The sequence below is a fragment of the Ixodes scapularis genome, unplaced genomic scaffold (assembly GCF_016920785.2).
Source record: "Ixodes scapularis isolate PalLabHiFi unplaced genomic scaffold, ASM1692078v2 PGA_scaffold3__209_contigs__length_174095766, whole genome shotgun sequence".
NCBI lineage: Eukaryota > Metazoa > Arthropoda > Arachnida > Ixodida > Ixodidae > Ixodes > Ixodes scapularis.
Genome location: NW_024609868.1, coordinates 129,602,944 through 129,624,306, shown reverse-complemented (window position 1 = coordinate 129,624,306; position 21,363 = coordinate 129,602,944).

Here is a 21,363-nt window from a genome sequence, read left to right as displayed (position 1 = left end):
GGCCCTGAGCGACTTGGAGACTGCGGAACTTTTTAGCAGGCACTTCGCCGCAGCATGGACACCACCCTGCAGCCTCTCATCACAACCAGAAACTTGCCCATCATCATCGCAGTCGGCCCCCTCGCCCCGCTTAGCCAGTATCCTTATCAACGAGGATGATGTCAAGGAGGCTCTCACCCGACTGAGTCCTTCACAGTCACCCGGTCCAGACGGCATCCACCCTGCGCTCCTTAAAGCATCTGGTCAACAACTAGCCCCATTACTGGCCCGACTGTTCCAGCAGCTCTTGGACACTGGGTGCGTCCCCGCCCCATGGAAGCAGGCTTGTGTCACTCCCATCTACAAAGGGAATGGATCCCCAGCAGACAAGCCAGAATCCTACAGACCAATCTCAACAACATCAGTCGTCTGCCGTACCATGGAGCGAGTGTTAAACTCTGCCCTACACAGATACTTAAACGCCCACGCTCTTCTGTCTTTGGCTTTCTGGCTTTCGCCCTGGTCGAAGCTGTGAAACTGCCCTGCTCACTGCTGTTCACCAGATCAGTGACAGCCTGGACAACTCCACGCCATGCGAACTGGTACAGCTCGACTTTACCAAAGCGTTTGATAAAGTAGACCACAAGCTCCTGATAACCAAACTGGAAAACACCGGTATCGAGGGTCCCCTCCTTCGCTGGCTATCTAACTTCATCCTGCAGAGACAACAAAGTGTGACGTTCCACGGGTCAAGGTCCCAATCTCGAACCGTTCAATCTGGAATCCCCCAAGGCACAGTACTTGGTCCAACCCCCTTTTCAATCTTTATCAACGATATCGTCCAGGTTATAGACTCCGCCACCATCATGTATGCTGATGATCTCACCCTCCTTCAACCGATTCAATCCCAGGAAGACTATAATCAACTGCAACAAGACCTTGATCACATCCAAGCCTGGACGATCAGAAACAAATTACCCGAGTGCATCAAAATCTGCTACAATTCACTTCACCACAGAAAGGAAAGCACAGAATCCACCAGTAACTTAACTGTTAATGGAACTCCATTGGAACAAAAGGAGAACATAACCCTGCTGGGTGTCACCCTTGACAGCAAATTGAGCTTTACTGCACACGTCCACTCCGTCGCCTCACGTGCACGGCGGATGCTGGGATTCGTGCAAACTATCAGTAAGGGTCTGGGGCCTGCTGTGCTGGCGCAGCTGTACACTGCGCTGGTCCTGCCCCTATTAGAGTATTGCTCGCCTATCTGGTCGCCACAAGGAGCCTCAGCTCAGGCGACACTAGAGACCACCCAGCGGCGAGCAGCTTACGGCGTCTACTGCCGAACCTCTCCAAGTCCTCGCTTTTTGCCACGGGACATCTCGACAACCCAGCTCTTGAGAGCAGCCAAGTGGAGCACTGTCTCACCGGCGAGATGTAGCCACCCTACGGTTGCTGGCTCAGGTGATTGGTCCTGGGATCCCGCAGGACGACTACCTTCGCTCTGTGCCCCGTCGCAACGAACGAACCGGGCGCATAGACCCTCTCTTCGCGCGGACCCAACGGCACGACAACTCATGTCTCCTCCCGGCTGTGAGACTTTGGAGGTCCCTGTCTGACGCCATCACCAGCTTGCCCATCACAGACAGAGACGAGGTGACACAGCTCTGCAAGGCAGCAGCCAAACACCTCTAAACACCCACGAATGTCTTGCATACCTCATCATACGTCACCTAACTCACTTTTCACCCTCTTCACCATCCCATCATCATCGTCCCACACTTCTCAAGCCAAGAAGCCTCGCATCGCCATCATCGTCTAGCTGGCCACATAGGCACATATGTGTACGGGCGGAAACGCCTTCTATGCGACCTGTACTTAAAGGTACAAATAAATATCTATCTATCTATCTAATTGATCGTTTTTCCTAAATGTATTCTTCCAGATTACCTCTAGATTTAGGCCGTGTCTATCTCCTGGCAGCCTGGAGAATCATTGTGCAGAATGTTTCGGCATTGGTGCGATTGCGCTACAAGCAGAAAGTTTCGACATCCCGCCGACAAAGTTTTGACGTGCCGCCAAAAAACAACAGCAGCACAGACTCTTAATTACGCGTTCCAAAATTTGACGAGCGGCTTTACGAGTCGCTTGTAGAAAGATTGTTACGATTTTCCGAAATACTGGTAAACAATGCTAGGTCATCCGTGGGCTTATCCCTCTCCGCCCGCTTGTACTTTCTCTAACTTGACGGACACTCTGTCTCGCGGTTCATGCTGACGAAACGATCGTCGGGATACCGTGTAATTCCTACAGCCGAGGGCGGCACAGTTTACGATTCCTCCCGCTGTGGAGGGTCGAAGAGTCAACTACCAACACGGAAGATACCGTTTTTTTTTTTATTTTTTTTTATTTTATTTTTGCAGATTTGTTTTAAAAGAAGCCGTGAACGCTACACTTATGCGGTTTGTGCGAGTGATACGCCCAGGGGGACGTTATGTAGTTTGCTAATCTTTACGATAAGTCGGCTAATTAAATAAAATTCATTAATTAACTTTTAATTAGTGAAAATAGACATATGGTTTCAATTAGAAACTTGCTGAGCGTCGTCCAAAACCCCTAAACCAGTAATTTTTAGAAAGACTGAGCGCGTGTGAAGCGCAGTAGTGCGCTGAAGCTACCACTCGTGGACCGGGTACAAGGCTGGGGCTAGATAAGAGAGAAAAATTGCGCGCGCGCCTTACCGAAACCGCTAGCCTTGTACCTGCTCCACGAGTGGTGGCTTTAGTGGCTTCTCACGCGCTGAAAGACTTTTTGAAAATGACTGATTTAGGAATTTTGGACGACGCCCCACTAGCTGCTAATTTGAACCGTATGTCTAGTTTCACTAATTGAAAAATTCATTAGTGAATTTTAATTAATTAGCCGAGTAATCGCAAAGCTTAGCGCCCACGTAATGTCCCCCTGGGCGTTACGTGGGCTCTTGCAGAAACCGCATAAGTGTGGCTTTCATGACTTAAGAACAAATCTGCAAGAATAAAAAAAAAACAGCCTGATATGGGAGGCAGATATGCCCCTATTCGGCAGACCCAGATGTGGATATATAAAAAATTGGGCAGATCTGGTTATATAAGGCTTATTAAACTGATGTGCTTGATATGGCCAGATCTGCCCAATTTTTTATATACCCATATTTGTTTTTGTCTTTTTATATAAGTCCAGATCTGCCATTTTTGTAAGGGGCAGCACTACACTGGTTCAGTGAGGTGAGGAGTATTATTTGCTTTAAAAAAATGGCTGCTCCCGAGCTATGATCGCGACCAGTTTCGCCGCGTCCGCTGAGCAGAAGGGCCGGAGTACCCTCGCTAGGCCGCTTCTAGTTTCCGCCACAACAGGGCCAGCAACAATCACGAGACGCGAATGTGATTCGAATGTTATAAGCGACTTCCTTATAATTAAAACGAGAAAATGGAACAGTTGTGCACGTTCCTTCGGAACAGGAACGAAATCTCGTTCTTCGTGCCTTCTTATTTTTAGAACGCGTTCCCGTTACCTTCCTAGGATCGGAACGCGTTGCATTAACGTCAATTTTGCGTATTTTAATGAAACAATGTGCTGGATAATCGGTGAATAAAAGAAATCAAGCCAGCTGAAAGACCCACATCGAAATATGTGTGGTGTCGTCACGATCACATTTGTGTTCGCAGCAAACACGTTCCAAGATTTGTTTGTTTTTTACCATTTCTAAGACACTTCCCCATCTCTCAGTAAAGTCGGAGATTGAAATAGCCGATAAGAAAAAGATATCTTAAATGCCTTCTAAATTTGGCTGAAATTGCAGATGTATACAGCTTTTCAAAGAAACGCTCCTTTAGCCGCCGCCATGTTAATAATAATTCGTTTATTTCCATCTACATTGATGGTGGAGCTCGAGGGAACAAGCTGTGAAACACAGCTTGACAAGGCCCTACATAGGCACAACAGCAGAGGTACAGGAAAAAATGCTACTTTATGCGAAAGTACAAAACAGGTAGATAATATACGCACACCACACACAAATAAAAAAAAAATGACCGCATAGATCTCCACGTGGTGAATGATGTTGATTCAGACGAAGCTCTGGTGGTGCTGATGATACTGATTTTATTGTTCATAGGTAGTGCTGGTGGTGCTGATTTTTTTTTTATTGCTCATAGGTAGGCTTGAAGGTGAACATTTTAGCAGACGTCTGCCCGGTTGGGTTGAATGTTATAAGTAAATAAAGGGCAAACGCCAACCAATCCCTAAAAGATCTTAGGGTCCCAACGTTTCGGTGCCGGCTCGGCACCTTCTTCAGGGGGGCTATTTAAAAAAGAAGCAGCTTCTTTCTTTTCTTCTGCGGTGAATGTAGGGCAGTATCTTCGTTTTTTATGGTGGTTAGTTTTCAAACCAGGTGTGGTACCTTCGTTTTCTTCAAAGTTGGTTATTTACAAAGGAGGATCAGCACCTTCGTTTTTCTCTATGGTAGGGGCCTGCTTCTTTGGTGTCTCCTCTAAGTGTTGTAGTCTTCTGACGTATGCTGAGGGCAAGGTGTGGTCTGTATGCGCCATGACTCAATAAAGAGCCGTTGCCGCCAGTTGGTTTCTACATCCATGATTCGGGTATTTTCAAAGTCGATGTGGTGGTCATTGTCCTCGCAGTGTTCCGCGACAGCGCTACGCTCTCGATCAAATTAGCGTACGTCATTCTTATGTTGGCGGACTCTTTCCTTGGGGTTTTTGGTTTCGCTGACGTATGAAGCGGAACACTCAGCACAGGGAATTCGGTACACAATGCCTTGTGCTTTTTCTCTCGCTGGACGGTCTTTCGGACAAGGCATTAGGCGCCCAAGTGTCGAAACAGGTTTGTAAGCCACCTGAATACCTCCTTTGGCCAGCGTACGGGCCAGAGTTTCGCTAGTTCCCTTTATACAAGGTACACAGACGCGGATGTTAGAGCGGGACTGCGTACTATTCTGTGGGTGCTCAAGACTGCGACCAAGACGACGGGCAACACAGCCGATGAAGCTGTTGGTGTAGCCATTCTTTTTGAGGTCGGCGATGACAGCCGGTTCTTCACTTTCTTTATTTTTCTTTGAGGAGCAGATGTTCCGAGCTCTGGACAACAGTGTCGCAACCACCGACGCCTTGTGACTCGAAGGGTGGTATGAGTCAAACCGAAGGTAACGTCCAGTGTGGGTCGGCTTCCTGTATACAGTGAACTCCATGTCTTCACCTACTCGCTTGACAAGCACGTCCAGAAACGGCAAGGTGCCGTTTTTTTCAAGCTCTAACGTAAACTGGATGGCCGGCTCGATGGGGATTAAGTGTGCTAGAAAGTTGACCACCTCTGATGTTTTGAGGATACAAAAGCAATCATCGACGTAGCCTAGGAACACTTTGGAGCTAGCCGGAAATGAGTGCAGTGCCCGTTGTTTGATTGCTTCCATCGTCAGGTTTGCCGTAGTAACCGAAATAGAAGCTCCCATTGCGGTTCCGCTGGTCTGGCTGAAGAACTCTCCTTGGAAGCTGAACTAGGTGCTGTGAAGGCACAATTCTAGGAGGCAGCATATTTCATCCACGCTAAGGCAGGTTCTTTCGTTCAGGTCTTTCTCCTTTTCGAGAGCGTTTCTGGCTGTGGCTACAGCCAGAAGCACTGGAACGCTTGTGAACAGTGAAATTACATCGAATGACACTAGACTGTCCTCGGTGGTGACCTTGAGTTCTGAAACGAGCTCCACGAAATGACCGGCGTTTCGTGCGTTAGTTGGCGTTCTTCCGACGAGAGGGGAAAGGGTGCGATTGAGGTAGTTGGATAGCGCCCGAAGCGGTGACGTTGTAAAATCCACGATAGGCCGGAAGGGAACATTTGGCTTATGGATCTTAGGGAGTCCATAGAATCCAGGAGCAGAGCCATTTCGGCATATGAGCCGTAGGTAAAGGTTCTTTGAATCTGGATGTTTTTTGAAAATTCCCGCCAGAAGTTTGTTCAGATTTGTCTGAACTTGTGTGGTGGGGTCCTTTTTGAGTTTCTGATAAGCGGAGCTGTCCAGAAGATCCTTCACCTTTCGTTCGCAGTATTCCCAATCTAGGACGACCGTCGAGTTACCCTTGTCCGCCGGTAAAAGCACAATCTTTGTGTCATCTCTTAGCTGTCGAAGTGCTGTCGACTCTTCTCTTGATATGTTGTAATGTTGACGCAAAGGCATTTTCGACAGAATGCTGACCGTTTTCTGTCGGACCCATTCCTGGGCGCTTGGGTTCAATTGCGTGATGCCGTCTTCTATTGTGGCGACAATCTTTGGTATGGGCGGCTTTGTCGTGGTCACGTTAAAGCCGTGGCCTTTTGCCAAAACAGCAGTCTCGACCGAAGAGAGTTCCCTTGAGGAGAGGTTTGTGACGAACCTAGTAGTGTCGGAGCGGTACCTTGCTTCGCGTTTCTTTTCCAGCTTCAAGAGCTTCTCCTTCTGAGAATCCCGTCTTTTTTGTGCAGAAGTAGAAGCGATGTTTTCGGTGAAAGACTGAAGGGATGGAAAGATATCTGGGATGTGGTGTTCAAGCTGCCGACGAATGAAGAACAAGTCTCGCTCTTCCTTCTTGAGTGTTGCTTGACACTCGTGAATACGCGCTTTAACCAGACGGTGCTCTGCCTGGTCGAGTATCTTATGTCCTTCAGGTGTATGGACGAGGCGCTTGAGAAGAAGGCTCTGAGAAACTATGTGCGCATCTCGACAGGCTTTCGTAAAATCGAGGTGAGTCCTGAACGTAGAGATACTGCAGGCAACGTTTACATACCGCTTCGCTAGCTGTGCTGCTTTCTCTCCGAAGTCAAGGCGTATAGACTTGAAGGTGAACATTTCGGCAGACGTCTGCCTGGTTGGGTTAAATGTTATAAATAAATAAAGGGCAAACGCCAACCAATCCCTTAAAGATCGTAGGGTCTTTTAGGCCGAGTTCCGGGTTGCGTTTCGACTTCATTATTACTGCTTTATGGTCGGTGAAATGCAGAGCCAGTGGTTTTAGCGGATCAGCTTGGATCCGCTAGAAGCCGTGGGAACACATCTCCACCGCTTAAGTCAACGGTCCATGTCAGAAAGAGAATGTGTGGTATGGAACGTGGTTATATACGCATTTGAGCAGTTGACCGCAGCGCCCTCTCGTCTATAAACGTTGAGCCAATGCATGCAAAGTTAAACGCGATTATATACGCATTTGACCGCAGCGCCCTCTCCTGTACAGACGTTGAGCGGCTACATGCAACGCTTCATCCACGACATCCCCAGCTCTTGAGTTACTACCACATCTCAGAGCCCCCTACTCGTCCTGCAGTCGTGGCCGAGTGGTTAAGGCGATGGGCTAGAAATCCATTGGGTATCCCCGCACAGGTTCTAATCCTGTGCGGAGCTCGTAGTCATCCGATCAATCTATCCCGCGACCGCGCGAGGTGGAGTGGTTAAGGATTTACTAGAGAAGTTTCAACTGCCCCTCTTCCCTATTTCATACGATTTATGGTCCATAGCTCTCACTGTTACGTCCAGAAACATACCCTCTTTTTTCTCTAAATCCCAAATCCCATGGCCCCAACTGGATACCAAACGATATCGCTTTTGTCGTGACACGAATGGTTCGATTACTTGTTTCCCTGAACCAACCTTGACGAGACAAGCCGTAAGACCTCATTTCCACAACGGTCCGAGGCTTGAAAGATAATTATGGAGTCATTTTCCCAGGACCATTAATCCTGCGCTGCTCAAAATGTAAAAAAAAAAAAAATACTTTTTTTTTTGTTTGGGGGGGGGGGGGGGGGGGGTGGCATGGGCACATAACAAATCGGAGTTTATCGGATAAATCCGAATTGACAAAAATTTTACCGGCGGGTGTTTTTCGGAGTTTTTTGGATTTATCCGAAATCACGGAGCCCCAGAACTTATATTCGGTTTTACGTGCACTTCGTCTTGGGCCCTCACTTTGCAGCTCTGTGCTTTATCAGTCATGCACTCTAGCGTTTTATTGGGCTGTCGTATATCATCGCGAGACTGCTGTATATACTGCGCAACTTTACATTTTCGGCATCTACTTTCGCTAGTGTTGCGATCATCGTATTTCAACAAAAAACTTAACTGTTTAACATGGTTTTCTTATGACGACGTCATCGCACTGTATGCTGGTGGTTATTCTGATTTGTTGTTGCTGAAGAATCAAATCCGGCAATGCTACATGCACGCCGCAGAAGGTCTCGCTCAGTGCGAGCCATGTATTTGAAAGATGCAAACTATTCTCGCTTGGTGCAGCAACGTCAGGAACGGTGCGAGCTTCGGGCACCACGAAAACGTATTTTCTGACAAAAGTGTTTTTTGCTAACAAAGCAGTTTCTGGCGCCACGCTTTCTGGTGTGTGCCAAAGATGCGGGCCAGAGAAACCTTCGCAACACAGTGCTTTTTAAGACTGCCTCCCCCCTCCTTTCTTTGTTTCGTTGCTCCTCGAGATAATACTTTTTTTTATTAATGGGGGACTCCCTCGTCGGATTCGGGGTGTTAATTGTACAATTATATTTATGTCACTTGTTAACAGTAATCCTCCATTGCTTTTATTTCGCACCCAAAAACTGTGATGAAGTTAAAGCAAAATACGAAAGTGGTCCAAGATTGGGGAAGAACTTGAGAACGAGACTCCTGTTATGTTTGGAGCGGCTGCCAACATCCGGCTGGCACTCTGAGGCCACTAAATTCTGAGACCACTAGGCCACTCCTGTGCAAACTTGTGGTTCTATGTAACGTAGGATTAATAAGTCACATGTAGTCCTTTTAATGCTTCTATTCTCGGGGACAACTTTCTGAGGCAGTTCAGCAATAACAAAGCCAGGTTTTGTGCGTCAATGTAAATGTAAACTTAGTCATTGAACAAGGTACGTGCTTTCACTAAATACCGCTAAGAACAAATCGCTGACGTTGATAACTTTTGAAAACAGTCATCAGTTTCCCTCTCCACGCAAGGGTAGACGTAGAAAAAATGAAGGAAAAGAAACAGCTTTCGCTGCCTCAAATCGCAATTAGAACAAGTAACCACGTGATCAGACGCTAATTAAAAAAATGAAAGCTGCTTACAACTCCCTGTAACGCCGAATTAGAGCGCAGCTCTTGAGGAGGAGGAGGGAAGGGCACTGGGGGGGGGGTTAAACTAACCAGGAGGGGTCACGTGACCTTGGGGGGTCACGTGACCTTGGGGGGTCACGTGACCCCCAATGCCGATGATGTCATCACTGACGTAACTGATGACGTCATCAGTGACGATGACGATGCGGGTACCGATGACGTCATTAGTGACGTCACTGATGACTTCACCAGTGATGATGACGATGACGATGCGATGTCGGTGACGTCATCAGTGACGTCACTGATGACGTCATCAGTGATGATGACGATGACGATGCGGATGTCGGTAACGTCATCAGTGATGATGACGATGCGGATGCCGGTGACGTCATCAGTGATGATGACGATGACGATGCGGATGCCGGTGACGTCATCAGTGACGATGACGATGTGGATGCCGGTGACGACATCAGTGACGTCACTGATGACGTCATCAGTGATGATGACGATGACGATGCGGATGTCGGTAACGTCATCAGTGATGATGACGATGACGATGCGGATGCCGGTGACGTCATCAGTGATGATGACGATGACGATGTGGATGCCGGTGACGTCATCAGTGATGATGACGATGTGGATGCCGGTGACGTCATCAGTGATGATGACGATGACGATGTGGATGCCGGTGACGTCATCAGTGACGATGACGTCATGGGGGTCACGCAACATCGGCGGGGGTCACGTGACCTCAGGGGAGTCACGTGACCGGGGGGTCACGTGACCTCGGGGGGGTCACGTGCCCCCCACGAGGTCACGTGACCCCGGTGGGGGGCTCGCGCGGTGCATTATGGGACATTTCCCATGATGCACCGGGGTCACGTGACCTCGGGGGGGTCACGTGCCCCCCCACGAGGTCACGTGACCCCGGTGGGGGGCTCGCGCGGTGCATTATGGGACATTTCCCATGATGCACCGCGCGGTTACGCCGACGCCGACGGCGACGGCGACGGCGACGCCGACGCCGCTCAAGCTGGAAACGGGCCCCTAAGAGCTGCGCTCTAATATAGGCCGTATACTTTCCGCTTTTAACCAAAAATACCGATAAACACCTGCCGGTGTCGAAAATTACAAATCTGTCAAAACCGAAAAATACCCGTTTTTAAACATTTTTGTAAAGCGGCAATGTTTTTTGTGTTTTTTTTTAACCGAGCGAGTTTTATGTCAACGTTGGTCAAACGTTCTTTTTTTTTTTTTACGGTCGTTTTCGGGATGATTGTCAGCCTATGTTTCCATAAGTCTCTCAGTAATCGAAGCTTTTTGTTTTTTTCTATCTGTGCTGGTTTCTTTGACCTTTAGTTTATGTCCCCAAAAGTTTGGCCTCATTGTGCCTTTTTGGAGATTGCCCCATTGAAAACTGGCCTCCTTCTTTGTGGACCCTAGTTGGGTGGTTTGAAGTGTCTTTTTTATATTTTGTAGGTCAAAGCGTGCCTCAACTTCAGCTGAAGCGAAGTATATATCAAAATAACGAAGTATGAGGAACATTTTGTATCAGATGCAAATAACAGTTGAACCATTTCTTGTCTTGGTTGTTCGTTTCTATTCGCGCTTTTTCCGTAGATGAACGCCGTTTAAAGCATCTGCACGAGACAATTCACAGAAATGCACCGGTGTTTTGGAAAGAATACACCGAAAAACATCCGCCTATTTTTTACATAAATAAACACCGGAAACTACACGGCGAAGATACCCCAGCTTTTTCGTAAAGGCGGGAATAATCTGCGTCGTGCACTGAAGCCAGCACACCAGACAGACAGGTCCAACAACTAATATACCAACACAAACCGCCGTTAAAAAGAAAAAGGAAAAGAAAAACAGTGGCATTTATAGACAGTTAAAGTCGCGAATAGCGGAAGTCTCTCAAAATTTGGCATCTGGTCGAAATTGCTAGCGCTACATTTTGGTGCAAACGAAGCTTTCGGGGAACAAGCGCCGGTAGATTGAATTTTACTACGATCAATTGTACAAAAACATTGTCGAAGCTTTTCTCTTTTTTTTTTTTTTAGGTGTCACGCCGCTTACCAGATTTTACAGAAATGTTGTACTTGATGTTGGAGAACTTCCGGGGTGTCCGATCTGTTGGCCTGTCGGGGAATGTCGGGGAAGTGACCTCCAAACCGGGGGAAAAAGCGCGTGTCGCCGACGACGAACCAATCGAACTTCGTTTGAGGCAGTCTTCCTTTTCCACTGAAAGCAACGAAATGAAACCTTCGTGAATCGTGTTCGTATACGGAGTAATATCTTAATGAGTGCACTGTCCATTGGATCTGTCAAAATACAAACATCATTACCAATTTACGGCGAAAACTGGTGACCCCGGTAGCCGTTTCATTCCTTGACGTAAACTATAACCTTCTAATGCAGTGTAAGGTTGAAACCTAGGATAATTGATGCGATCATAGTAATAAAACAAAAGAATGGCCGTCCTTTTGGCCTTTTCTGTTCTAAATCCGCAGCATTTATAAGGCATCTTCGCGCTTCTCCTTTTTCGGCAGCAGCCAGGAGTCCACTGAGCGGCGTGACATCGTTGTGAGGGTATCTTGTGAGTACACAAGGTGTTTCAGCTAACTCGTGCAAAGACCCAGGAATCCTCGATTTATGCACGTCTACTGTTAAAAAAAAAAAAAACAGTCCAGCCAGCGCTCGCGCGTGCATCAAACGCGAACGCAGTAATGAACACGACAACGTACGCTTTTAAGGAAAGGTGTATACGAATAAAGTCGATATTGTAGCGTGCCAAACCACAATAAAAAAAAATTAAAAAAAAGCCACGCGCATAGTTGAGTGCGAATAAAATGCCTTCATACACAGGAGCGCTTTTGCTTGAGTGGTGACATCTCAGCCACTTCATCGCCCAATCGTTGTTTTATGCATTTTGAAGTGCGCGCCATCCGGTGTCACTCAGCTCGGGCGCGTAGCTTTGGCTAATGCATAGACGCCATTTTACATCCCAAGTCACGCACCGAGCAACGTTACTAGGCACCGAGTGCGCCAGAGCGTCACGCGCTGGCAGATTCAGGGCAACAATGAATGTCTTCACCTTCAGACGTACAGACATGTAGGCACCCTAACCGCTCATTCACACTGGAAGCGGATCCGCGTTCGCAAAGCGGTTGCGAACGCGGACCCGCTTCCAGTGTGAATCAGCGGTAAGTGCGAAGAGCCAATATGAAGAGCGCGCGCCTCCCACGCCGAATCCCGGAGTTCGCTTTAGTTTTCATTTTCGTTCCTGCTCTGGAAGGTTCCATATCATTTGTGTTACTTGTTGCGTGATTTAGATGAGAACATGCTGAAACCCGAACCTGTTATGAAAGCAGCCGCGGCGCGCTCCGTCAAGTTCCAGCGTTCGATCTTGCTGCGACGCCGGCATCGACAGCCGCGACGCCCAGATAATCTTTCATTTTGGCACCAGTTCGCCCCATTAAATCTTTAGTTCATTGAGTTTTCTCCTGCCTTATCGTCTGTCATTCGTGACAATATGCATGACGTCTTCATGTGCCATTTCTTAAAACATGTAATAAACATTGCAATTTTTTTTTTTTTTTTTTTTTTTTGATGTGAGGGTGAACCGTTTTGGGGGGGGGGGGGGGGATTTCTCTTTTTTTTATGAATTGTTTGAACGCGAACAGCGAGCGCCGACCCGCTGAACCCCAGACCCCGCTATCGGGTTTCGAGCAGTTAATAGAGACAAGATGTCTTCCCACTAATTAGCGCAGTGGTAGAATGTTGAGGAGCTCCCAATCATGGAGTCGTAGGTTCGATTCTCGTTGAGGCGTGTTTAGAATGTCGTTCCTTTTTCGCATTCTATCACTCCTTTCTAAACACTGCGCTCTGAAGTAGGATTTGTAACATTTTCCATTACGTTCCGTCGAACCAGCGCAGCATTGTTTCGAGTCCTATCGAGCGAGTCGAGATATTTTATACAATGTGCCGAACTGACTAATTACGGCAAAAGGCAAGTTACTTAGCTTATATAGCTTTATAAATATTAGCGTGTGCGCTGAACCTCGAATACGAAAGTTATAGCGAGTGTTGAGAAACATCCAAACCAAATCTTGGGTGCACCAAAGCACAGAACCCACTGTCAACTTGGAACTTTAGAAGCAGAGAAAACAAAAGTGTGAGGGGTGTTCCAGATTCACCAGCTCTTCCTGAAGCACAACACTGCCGTTCCTTCGAGCTCATCAATAGAACGACTCTTTAGCGTCGCCGGAGATGCATTCTCAAGGAAGCGGGGAAACATAACCGATGAAAACTTGCTACTGCTGCAACGACTACTGAAAAGAAAACAAAAAGCCGTGAAATATAAGAGCAGTTGTGTATTTGGTCGGCAAAGTAACGAGAAAACCAACTCGTTACTTTGGAGGTAAAGTACGAAGTTATTTCTGAGAATCGGTAACACATTTAGGTACTTTTTGAGCGAGTAACAAGTAATGGTATTTAGCTACTTTTTTGGGAGGTAACGCGTACATGTCTGCGTCACATTCAGCGTCACGCAACACAGTGACCTCACATGACACCGTGAAGCACGTGAGACTGACGTAACGTGACACCCATGACGTCATGTGACGGGCCCTGACGTCACGTCACGTGGGGTGCAACTATGATGTGATATGGATCACTTTAACGCGCGCTACAGCATTCTGTTATGTGACGTCGCATTGTTAGTGTCACATGGCGGCATTGTTTCACGTGATGTCATGGTGTAACGTGACTTGACAGGACGATATCACGGCATGATGTCTCCGAACGTCACGTGACCAGATGACGTGACGTCACTTGTTCACGTCACGGATCTTACTTGTATCTGCAGGAGGATACGACCTGGCGAATCGGCAACATAGCTAGAACGAAAGTTGCGTTTGATTCACCGAGGTGCTCGCAACGCTGGCTCAATATGCGCAGAGGCCCTGCATGCCCGTAGCAATACACACCGTCACCACCACATCTGCGCGAAAGAAGCACCTACACATTCAGGCATCCTGGCCATGTAGAGTACACACGCACGTCGAAAATCTGGGTTTTTAAGAAACGCGTCCATTTGGGGATGTGTCTTACTTTTCCGGAAACTGGGCAGCTGCTCCGGGCACGTCTCTCATATAAAGGAGGGCGCTGAAATCGATGCTTTTGCCTCTTGAAGTGTTAGACTCGATAGAACTGATGGAACAGTATGCGTGCTTACCGTGATGATGATAGCGAATAAGAAAAAGAAGTCTGTCCTGATTCGGGGAGCGAGGAGTTGAGGACAGTTCGTAAATACGCGTAAAAGCAAATCGTTTTGTGTATGTTTATACAGCCTAGAACTTGGTCTGCCTCAACGGGCGACGAGTCACCCAGCTTGAGATGAGCAATTTAGCCAGTGCGGTAAAAACACTAGCCTGGGGTCGGTAACGTGCACCCCGCAGTAGTGCTACACGACTAGAGCGTACGCCGGTACGATGCTCATGCACATCGAAACGGGCAGGGGTGGGTATTAGTAGATAGGCGCCTTTGCAGAAAAATGACAGCACCTCGTTTTTCTCTCAAACTGACTTCCACAATTTTTTTTTTTTTTTTTTGCGAGGTGCACGCGTTTTAAATGCGTCGCAGCGCAAACGCATAAATAGTAATTTATCAGTTGTTCCGTTGTTTTCACCCGATTCCGAGACTGCACGTAAAAAGATCGATTGCCAGATGTACTGGTTGTCGCTCCTGGCGCCTCGTCACTAGTTATACTCTGTTTCATATTTAGAGGGATTGTCCGGTCAAATGTTGTCTTTCAGAAAACAATTAATTTATGTAGATGGTTGAGCGTGTTGGTTTCTAATTCACGATAAGGAAAGAGGAACATTGAAGACAAACAGACAAGACAGGCTGTCTTGTCTGTTTGTCTTGAATGTCCCTCTTTCCTTATCGTGAATTAAATTATATTCTCATTGTTTTAGGGATATAATCCGCACAATATTCGAATTTTTATTCCTCCAACGCCCAAGTGATTCAATTTTAAACAGAGGCCAACTGCTCAGATTGCACCTGCAAAACACACAGCGGAAGCTCTGACGTAACATCAGGCACTGAAAAGAACCACCTCAGCTTTTGACTGCTGTCTCAGTAAAATAACTCCCTTCTAAGAAAGGCAAGATTTAGGATCTTCGACGATGATCTTTATAGGCACCATCAATCATGTTGATCCAAACCGGGTATAAACCAACGCCCGCGACTCTGACGTTACTATGTCTGATGTGACGTCACAACACGACCAGCCTTGCATACTTGCGAAATTTGGCGTGAAGTTTCGTATTGATGTTCAGAATTCATGCAAAGAATATTACGCCGTCTTTTAATAATGATATAATAATAATAATCTTTATTTTCCATTTTCAAGGGCGGAGACCGAGAAAAAAAGTCGCACGGGGCGTGATAGTTATCACGCTTGACATGATATTTATTAATAAAATAAATATCACATATGACTATATTTAAGCACTCTTTACGTGACCAGCGGAAAAACTTAGTAACTTCCGGATATCACTGGACAATCCCTTTAACATGCAATGCTGTCAGAGCTCCTGGCGCGAACCCGTGACTTCATTTATGGTTTCGTTTGCGCGAGTACGAGTGCAAATGATCAACGATACCAATGTTGGATGCGGTGTTCTTGGGGCGGTCTTCGTAAAAGATTGAAAAAAAAGTTTTACTGACCCGTCCAACAACTTGATACCTCCCCGGCGGAAAAATAGACATAGTCCCGACCTATCTATTGTACTGCGCGCTTCTGGTCAAGAGATTCAACGAGTCAAAAGGTCTAGTAATGGATCTCTTGACGCGTTGGACCTTCTGACTTGCCAGACACGAGTCAAGAGATGCAATGTGGGCGAAGAGTTCCAGCGTGCCAATAGATCTAACGAGTCAGAATCTGATGGATAGTCAAGAGGTCCAAACCAGTCAAAAGGTCCAGCCAGTCAGGAGGTCCAATAATGAATCTCGCGGGTCAAGAAATCCTTTTTTTTTTGTGATATTTTTTTTTTTTTTTTCAATTGTTGGTTCTGGTATTTTACAATATGCTTGGACAGAAACTCGTAGGGAGCTCATATGGATATCGGTATGATTTAATGTTAGTTGGGGCAAGTAAACCAGGTCGAGAAAAAGAAGGGGGAGGGGACAGGAAGGAGGGGGGGGGGGGGGGGTTTATGTCGGAAAAGGAAAACGGCAACTAACTTGTAATAAAAACAGTGTTTTTATTAACAGTGTCTTGCAGTGAAATATGCGAAGTGCACCGTTAGCGTTCGGGGCAAAAGTGTGTGCAGTTTCTTAGTATCTTTCAAAAACTTAACCGAAGTGTTTGCTGAAAGGCCGAACTGAAAACGAAAGGCGAGGAGAACGAAGACTGGAGAGGAGGAAGCGGACGGGACGCTGAACTGGGGAGGGAGAAACCTCTTCTCCTTTCTATCGTTCCATCTGCTTCCTCTTCTCCAACCTTCGTTTTCCTCGCCCTTTTCTCTCAGCCTGTTTCGTGATCTTTCTAATTTCTGTGACACACTTTGAACTTTTCGCACACTTGGTGGAACCCGTCATTCGTTCAGGACGACGTCGAAAGCTATCTCAATGAAGGCACGTTCTCACTTCAGTGACTGTACCTTTGTATGTTAAAGATTAGAAATAGTGATTTACATGCCGTCGACGTGATGCTGTGACACTCACTTTCTTCTGTCAAAAGTCGGCTCACCTTGAAACTGCAGCAGAAGTTGGCAATTTGTTGTCATGGTTAAACATCCCTGGTATTGGTTGATTCAAAGCTCGTTTATTTTAAGTCACGCACCGTCTTACGGCTTTCCCAGTAACGAATGATAACACCTATCTTTCCGAAGCACCACTGGCACATAGGAGGCTCTAAGGCGCCACTTGGCGGCCGGGAGCTGTGCCACAGCACGGCTACACAATCAAAGGTACGGGAGCGCGCGTTTGAGCGCTGATCGAAGCTGTGCATGCGTGTTCTCTTCCCTCGACGCTTTCGTTTCTTTTTTGTTTAATTTCGCCTTTACATGTTTCCAATATTCAGTACCGCTGACCTTCTCTTCTTTGTCCAACAGCGTTTGCCACCCTGCAGCGTTCCCTCCGAGATCGGTGCGGAGCGAAAGCGATCGTCTGAAATTCGTCGCTGTTTCCTCTCTTCCACGAGGTTCGATATTAAAAGAGCGGTATTTTTTTTTTCTATTCAACCCAGTGTGTATGCGTTTACTTTGTTCATTTTGTTGTTGCGGATATTCCTGCACGGAAAAAGCGCTGTGCTGCTTTTCTCGTGTTGTGCGCACATAGTTAGCTTGCGAAACGTCGTCTCTATACTCTAGCCACCCTCAAACTCTCCCGCCCTAAGCAGCTATCTGCTCATCCTAATGACAAGTCCGTCTCTGATGTTAAGGCCTACTGTTCTCTTTTCATAGCTTCTATATATTTCGTATGCATAAAAGTTCCAAAATGATTTTTGTTAGGTCTCAACACTTTTTTCTAAGAAGCACAGTCTTGTGCCCGTTGGTGAAAAAGAAAAACTCGAGCATAACTTTACCATGCTGCATATATTTACGTAGAAGTACGTATCAGTGGCGCGAAAAATGAAACGTAGTTATGTACGCAGTCATCTTTTTTTTTCTTTTTTGTGCAGTGCGCGGAGATGTGGATCACATTATGTCGCGAATGAACAGGCGAGGAAACAAAGAATAACTGGGGAAACTGCAACGTTTAATGGGGCGAACTTGTGCCCAAAAATAAAAAGAAACCAGAAGATAACAGCAGAGCGTCGCGGGCGTCGAAGCCGGCGTAACAGCAGAGTCGAACGCTGGGACAAGACTGACTGTAGCTCGCCACGCGAAGCCCCTTATGTACAGGCGTGGGCTTCTGGAATAATCGGCGCAGAAAGTTGGACGTGTAGAGTATTCGGACCTCGAACAAGTAACAGGATTATCGAATTTCCCAGAACACTAAATTGCAAGATAAAAATAAAAGATGCGTCACTCCCAAGAATCGAACCCTGGCTCTTCGCATGGGAGGCGAGCTCAATAACAGTTAGGCCTCAGCTGCGCTGCCTACTTGGCCAGCTGCGCGCGAGGCAATATCATTCAAAGTAGAGAATGAGGGACTAGATTTTGGATGTAATACATATGATCCATCAGCGTTCTTAATTTTCATACAAACATATGTTCTACGTGAACGTTTCATTTAAGGTGGTTGTCATTGTACGTATATTCCGAGGTATTTTCCATTTTTAATCCACGTTAGTCGTGGCCATTCATTTATTGCATGAGCAGTTGTGGCAATTCATTCCGTGCATTTTGATTGGCAATTCAGTTATTTCTTGTTTCTTCTCGGGTCTCTAAAGCATATTATTTGCGTTTTGAGCATATTTGCAATTGTATGGCTTCTACAGTAACATGAAAGGTTACAATTAAATATGCCTTCGGCTATCGTCATCACAGCCACTCTGCAATTCTTCTGGGCATATGAAATTGCAACGTCATCTAAAAACTAGAAGAGTTTACTTTTAATTTGGCCTGGGCTGGACCGAGTATACTGTACCTTCGGTACGCCTTGGCAGCAAGTTGAGGGAGCGCAGACAGCTCAGTTTTATCACATTTATTTTGCGATGGCTAGTGTGTAGCGCATAAGACGAATGCGTATTTCGTCTATTATACTTGAGGGATCTCAAGAATTTATTTTTCATTTGTCTAACGAAAGTAGCAACAATGTTTCATGGCCGTTCGATGCTCAAGATAATTTTAGTGTTGCCTTTTCCTACTGCGCGAAGGATATATCTGTATAGTTCGTTGCTGTCGTGGATTAAATGTCCAGCGAGGGGGTCCCTTTTTATTTAAGGGTTCACGCTCACTCGCCAATAGAATACGTTCATCCAGCATGATGCCACAAAGAAAACAAAGAATCAAAAAGGAAAATGTGCAAGAGGCCGGATACCAGCCTTGCGAAATACGACACAAACGAAGGGGCGCTGCTGTGGAAAAAAAAAAAAAAGAAAAGGCAAATCGTGAGGGCGATATCCAGCAGCGCGTTGTACGGTTTTTTTTTTTTTTTTTTTGCTGATTTTTTTTTATTTTTTTAATTTATGTTTAAGACGCTCGCCAGTGCGTTTCTTTCCGTTATTTCTCTTCTAGTGAACGCTAGTAGTATCACACAAACAGCCATTACTAAATCAAATGATTGATCACATCTTTAGGGGCAAGGTTACCAAACTCTGCCTAAAGTAAACTCTCCATGGATGTTTCGGGAATTTGAGGCCTATGTGACAAAGAAAGGGAAGGGACTCAGAAACTATGGAGTACTGGAATCGCGGTTTGAAGCAGGACCAAGAGATGATTAGATGGGAACCAGAACCGCACGCAGACGTGCATACCAATATATTAGTCCCTATAGACGAAGGACCAATTGACATTCTTGAATCGTAAGCACAAACTGTGCCTCCAAGGGGCCTCTCCCATTTCCCTTTCGAGTAAAAACACGGGCTGCTATCCTTTTGGCCAAAGTTCGCCTAAGGCCCGCCATCAGAGTGAAGACGAATGGCTTTCTAACCGGCCGTGTCGATAAGCTAAAAGCCGCTTGTAAAAGGACCGATTACATTCGACAGGCGGCGCGCACAAATGCTGAGCCCACCGTACAACGAGGGGCGTCTTCGTTCGGGTGAGCCGAAGATTATAGAGACACCGGGCGAGGAATGGAAGCACCGTCACGCCAGGCGACACGACTAAGCCCGACGCGTTTGGGAGAGGAAAGGGTGCACAAAAATCCGAGGGGTTTTCGTTTCTTCTTCCGGCGGTCTTTCGGCTGGTTTAGTGAATGGGCAGCGCCATTCGGCTTGGAGCTCTGCTGGCTGCCTGTTGTAAGGTGCGGCTGAAGAGTAGTGCACGACTAGACGAAAGACGAGGTGGTCGTTCAAAACGGATTAGGTTAGAGAAACTGCGCACCCTTTTAAACTTCACCGCCAGCTCACCTTGTCAAACAATGTATACGAGCACTGCTTTGACAACAGCTAGCTTGAAGCGTTTTACAACAAAGAGGAGGAATGGTAGCCCAGGGAAAACGGTGACATTACTTCGGTGAGTGTCTCCAAATAGGTGTCATTATGGCCCAACTTAAAAATGTCGGAAAAAGAACCTGATACGCGTCTTCGATTGGTCAGTAATATTTTGGAGAAGGAAAAGCCCGCGATGAGGTACCGAAAGAGGCGAATGCCGCGAATCCGACAAACGCCAACCGTTTTCCAGCAGACACCTGGTATCGGAAAACACCCATCGACACATTTTACGAAGACACACATACTAACTAGAAGTTCAGACATCCTCTTACCAGCAACGTTCAATGAAGGAAAATGGGAAAGAACAATAGCGTCTAAGCATATAACAGAATATGCCAGGTCTGCATCTCAGACTTGTATCACTCCTCGGTCCGACACGCGGCCTTCTGAAGTTTTCAAGGCGCTCTGTACCTGGCCTGCCAACATTTCATCAATGCACGGCTCAAGTTCAATATTGGTGAGCGTTTTGTTTCTTCTGCAAACCCCTAATCTTAGATGGCCAGTGGCCTTTCATACAGAGCCTATGCTGTACTGCTGTTTTATTTAAAATGTGGTGGACGCGAACACTGCGAGGTAACCAATTGAGGCAACAAGCGTGTTGGTTATTATCCTCACCTAACGTGAACCGACTCTTTGTACTGACTGTTTTGTATGTGCCTAAAATACTGTTGCTCGGTCAGTATCCAAATATATGTCTTCGACATCCTTGGACGAACTCCTAATGTGTGTATATGAAACGAGATTAAAACTAGGAGCAAATGGTTGCATGTCTTTTAAAATGTTTTTGAAATTATATCTGACGTCATTGCACGTGGCTGGAATCTAGTCGCGTTTTATGTTACGGATGTCTGTGTGTGAAAAAAAAGAAGATGTACACAAAAGCAACCATATGTTATAAAACTCAGCTTATGCAAAGTCTCCTATACAAACTGAAAGAGTTCCTTATGCGCGCATAATATTTTGCTTAAAATATCTACGAGTGATCCTCGTGCATGCGTACTCCGCACTGGTCATGCACAGATGCACCGGAGTTGCTGGTTGGCACAGATGGTAAGACGTTTAGCCAAACATAGCTAAATATATACCGGGTGTTTTTGTTTAGTCGAACCAAACGTACCACCTGAAAAGAAAAAAAAAATGAACAGTGGCATTAGGACGC